The sequence below is a fragment of the Gasterosteus aculeatus genome, chromosome Y (genome assembly GCF_964276395.1).
Source record: "Gasterosteus aculeatus chromosome Y, fGasAcu3.hap1.1, whole genome shotgun sequence".
NCBI lineage: Eukaryota > Metazoa > Chordata > Actinopteri > Perciformes > Gasterosteidae > Gasterosteus > Gasterosteus aculeatus.
Window position 1 is genome coordinate 9476369 of NC_135709.1, and position 5575 is coordinate 9481943.

Below are 5575 nucleotides of genomic sequence, written 5' to 3' on the forward strand. Positions count from 1 at the left end.
ATCATTCGAAATCCGAGTTACATTGAACTCACCAGAAGACCACTCCCAGAGGTGTGGACACTGACTTTCACACCTTTAAGCATTGTTATAAATACCTGTAGGAACCATTGTTCTCGAGTTCGCTGGTGGAGGCTACAGACGGGCACTAGGGATGGTCAAAGGACTGACCTGGGGCCTGTTGGTCGCTGAGACCAGCGGCTCCTCAGCTGAGATGTTCTTTTTACCGCAACGCCATCTCCTTTATTAAATACATTTGATTTTAACCTTATGATCAGCGATGACCTCTGTCCGTCCGGCGTTTCTTCATTTTTGAACACAACAGAAGCAAAGATGGCGTCCGAGGCAGAGCAGGCCAGAGCGGGGAGAACAGCAGCAGCACACAACCCTCGTCCTCCTCCTCTCCCAACCAGCCACCTGTATTATATTGTGAAGCCTAATAAGTATGCCGTTTTTCTTTTGAGTTGGTTTTCTCCTGTTTTAAAGTAGATAGGTAGGTAAGACTGGTGTCATTATTTTTCTCCTTTGTTTTGGTAGGTCAGCGTCTTATTTTTAGCTAGGATGGTTTTTTGGTTTGTTTATTATATTGGGGATGGGCAACGGCGAAGCCGTGCGTTTTTCTACCCCAATATACCTGGTTTACTCAACCTAGCTCTTTTGTTCAATAAATATATCCCCTATATAACGCAAAGTGTACTACTAGTCTACTTCAGCCCAAAAAACAAGCTGTCTTGCCCGAAACATGAGAACGTGAAATTTCTCTCTCAGTTGTTTTCAGTATTTATGTCCTGAGAAATCATGTTATTGATGTATAATATACATACCTCAACTTATAATCATCAAACACACTCAAACTCAATGCTGCTTATTTTGGGAAGCTTTAATTAGGCAACACTCATTGACATTATTAGTATAGAGCTGATAAATGATGTCAGCACAGATGAAAAGTTATATTCAGGTGAATATATCTAAGTTAATCATTACTATTATTGTTATTTATTTATTATTGGGTTTTGGTTTCCCTGCAAATGGTTCTCTCAGTAGAATAGAACTGAACATGTTACGAACAGACTAAGAGGGAAATGAGAAAGGTATAAAAACTAAGAAGGTGATGAAAGGCAAAGATATTGAGAAACAAAGTAAATGTTTGAAATTGACATGCACATTGGTTGAAAAACCAGACCCAAGTGTTTCCAGACAAAACGGCCGATGTGCTTCTTCTTCCACGTATCCGAGTCTCACAGGTGCTGGAGGCCCTCTCCTAAAGACACATCCGGCGCCTCCGTACCCTCTTCCACCTGCTGACCAACAACCTGCCTGCGGGACCACAGCGTGATCCAACAGCACAAGCTCCAACGGTTCACAACATCCGTCAGCGAAAACAGGAGGCGGCAGCGAAAGCAGCACACAAAGCTTTCCTCAGAGAGCAGGCGAGGCACGCGAAGAGGATGCTCACTCAATCAATGCTGCTTATTTTGGGAAGCTTTTACTTAAGCAACACCCTTCAATATTATTAGTATTGAGCTGATGAATGAAGTCAGCACAGATGCACAAGTTATACTCAGGTGTTAATCATTACTATTAATGTTGTTAAATAGTGAAGTATTCGTATGCAAAAAGAGTGTGGAACCTTAAATGCACACTAAACCTGGATATGGACTTCCATGCTCGCTCCCTCTCTGTTTGTAATTCAATGGAGGAACGGAGGAGAAGTCATGTGTGGAGCTACTTTAGCTACTTTAGCTCCACACACAGCCAGGATGCATTGTGTGACATCTGTGGGAAAAGCGTGAAGGATTGTGGCAACACAACCAACCTAGTGAAACACTTACGAACAATACTCCGTATGGGGAGCAGGCGAGCTGTAGCTGAAGTGATGGGTTAAAGTGAGTCAGGACCTCAGACGACATCAACACCTTTTTAGCTTTTTCAAAAGCCTCCTGACAGCCAGCCGTCCACTTCCAATTGATCTCTTGGTGCAGCAGTTCGTGCAGCGGTTGTAGCAGCGAAGATAAATTGGGAATGAAGCGCCCGCAGTAGTTCAACAGTCCTAAGAAGGATCGTAGCTGGCTGACGTTTTGGGGCAGAGGTGCGTCCACGATTGCTGCTACTTTGGATGGTGCCGTGTGTAGCCCATCTGCACTAATAACATGTCCCAGATATTCCACTGATGGTCGGAAGAAGTCACATTTCTCCTTGCGGACTCTCAAGTCGTAGTCCCTCAGTCTTTGGAGGGTAGCATCCAAATTGCGCAGATGTTCGTCATCGTTAGTTCCGGTGCACAAGATATTGTCGAGGTAGCACTGTACCCCTGGCAATCCGCTGAGGATCTGATCCATCGCTCGCTGAAAAAGTGCTAGGGCTGAGGTGATGCCAAAAGGCAGTCTGCAATATCTAAAAAGTCCCATATGTGTATTGATGGTCAACATTTCACGTCACTGTTCGTCCACATGCATTTGTAGGTAAGCCTGATTGAGATCTATCTTGCTGAATTTTTGACCCCCACTCAGCCCAGAAAACAAGTCATCATTAGGGGAAGGGGATATTGCTCTGCTAATAACACAGGATTAAGGGGATATTGCTCTGCTAATAACACAGGATTAAGCGTTACTTTAAAGTCTCCACATGTCCGAATTCCCCTGTCTTTTTTTGGTACTGGAACGATGGGCGTGGCCCATTCACTGATCATCACAGGCTCCAACACGCCATTCTTGACCAGGGCATCCAGGTCTGCTTCCACCTTGGTTCGGATTGCATATGGCACTGGTCTAGCTTTCATGAACACAGGCTTGGAGTCAGCTTTGACATGTAACTTCACAGTTATATCCTTCATGCTGCCTAATTCTTCACGGAAAACCTCTGCATTTTTCTCCAGTATCTCCTGTAAGGGTGTGTGACAGCTTCCTTACCACCTGCCAATCAAGACAAATTTCACGTAGCCATTATAGCAGGATGATTCCCCTTGGTCACATAGACTGGAAGCTTTTTTGTTTGTCCATTGTAGATGACAGTCACATCTGTCATCCCTTCCATGTGCACCCGGTGTCCGGTATATGCTTTAAACACAGCATAGTGTCTGATGGCCTCAGTGGAAGGAGTTTGTGCGACAGTAATGATGCCTTAGAACCTGTGTCTATCTGCATTTTTACCGAGTGCCCTTCCAACTGTGGCTCAGCCCAGTAGCCATCTGAGCTCCCTTCCATACTCATTATCCGCAGTGTTTACTTCTTCTGCAGAGGAATCACTACTCTCATTTTTGTGTTGGACTGTGCGCACATGTCTTTTCTGTTTGTATTTGACATTTTCTCTTTTGTTTTCTATTTTTGAGCCTTTGCCAGTGCTCGGATTACTTCTGCATGCCCGTTCCACGTGGCCTTTTTTTCCACATTTATGACAGTCCAACTCTTTAGCCCAGCATGTAGCTGAAAGGTGTTCAGATTTACCACAGCAAAAACATGGCCCTTGCACGTGTGTTTTATCACTGACGAGTTGGTGTACTCTTCCTGTAGCATTTAGTTGTTGGGCTTCCTTCGATGCCATTTCCATTGACAAACTAACATCTATGGCTTTTTCTAGCATCAATGTCCTTTCTGTGAGCAATCTCTTCTGTGCTGCTTCATTTCTCAGTCCACATACCAGCCTGTCCCTTAGTGTGTCATTTAACACATCTCCGAACTCACAGTGTTCAGCTAACTTGCGTAGGGCTGCTATAAACATAGTGACAGACTCACCCTCCTCCTGGCCACGTTTGTGAAATCGAAATCTTTCTGCAATTACCAGGGGCTTGGGTGAAAGGTGCTTTGCCAGTATGTCCACTATTTCCACGTATGTTTTACTGCCTGGCTTTACTGGTTATAGCTAATCTCGTAACGGGTTAAAAGTTTTTGGTCCCATCACACTCAAAAAAGTGGGCGCCCGTTTCTCATCGGTTATTCCATTTGCCACGGCAAAGTAGTCAAACGCTCCGTATATGAGCTCCATTGCTCGAGGCTCTCATCAAAGGTGCCGATTGAGCCAATAATTGCAGCCATTTTAAGCTCCTTGCTATAAGTGCTGCTTTTCCGTTACTCACGACGTCACCGATTGTCAGTCCTCCCTTCCAGCCGACTTGTCCGGTGCGCACCTCGCTTGCTGAAGTCGCAGTCATGCGAGGTATCCACGGAGAACAGGAAACCTCACCTCACGCGCTGGTTCAGACGTCCTCATCGCCAGTTTTGTTATGTCCTTACTTTATCGCGGGTGCTTGTCTAACCCACATAGCACAGACAACGACGTTGCGTTAACGGTTTATTCAGACATCACGTTACGTTACGGAGGTAGCCAAACGAGAGAGAGAGTTCCCGCCCGAATATTACCCAGAATAACCCGATGCTTCATTACTACGGAAACAGAGTAAGCCCAAAATACACAACACTTTCTTTTTTTGGGAGTTTTTTCTCCTGTCAGGTAGTAGCAACTGAAGACAGCCGATAGAGGCAAATGTCTTGAGTGTTGGACCACATAAACTGTATCAGATCTTATGATGCAGTGTGATGAACTGTGGTCATTAATGATGTGTTGTAATTAGACAGATAGGCTCAGGTTACAGCTGCAGCTTTACACCTCGATGTGAAGGGGACAATCCATGAGGAGACACGTTTGAAGGAGAAGCCAATGACGTTCAAATGCACCCAAGAAGACACACCTCAGAGTTTCCACATGACCAAAGTAGGACTGTTACAATTCTCCTGCAGCCGCTTTGATAAGTCACTTTGGACTTGGTCAGAGAATTCTCTATTTTGCGAAATATTTCACTGTTCGCATTGTATTTCACTTTATAACTGTATTCCTTATCACTTTGTTTCACTGCATGAAAAGTGAGATTTTCGTCCCCGTAAACGTCCGGAAATCTCCCTAATTTCCGACTGTTTCCGACAATTTGCAACCCGCGCACGTCGCGTTTGTCTGTGCCACAAATTGTCGGAAACGAACCATGACGTATGTGGAGAGCTGGCGGAGGTGCGAATGGCCCTAATTAGCATATGAATGCAGCAAAACCGCGGGTGGCCGAGTGGGCTTGAATATCCTTACTCCTTATTGGATGAAACCACAACTTTCTAACAAATAAAATCACTCGTGACTCGTGGCAGCAAAACCACACCTGGGCAGACCAGGCTTGAGTTTCCTTGTTCATGATTGGATGAAACCACAACTTTCAATTACTCGTGATTGGTTCGCAGATCTGTCGCTATTGGTCACCCGCCTCATTTTATTTATATATATTTATACATTCACACACATTTGTGTGAATGTGAGTGTGAATGGTTGTGTGTCTCTGTGTTGCCCTGCGATTGGCTGGCGACCAATCCAGGGTGTACCCTGTCTATCGCCCGAAGTTAGCTGGGATGGACTCCAGCCCCCCCGCGACCCTGTGTGCAGGATAAGCGGTCTGACAATGGATGGATGGATGGATGGATATTTATACATTCATATTATGCTGTATATTCATTTCATGGGTATCCTAGGTAGACTACTACACTATTATTAGGATACCATCCAGGACATCAATGAATTTATAGAGAAAATGAACATTTGCCAC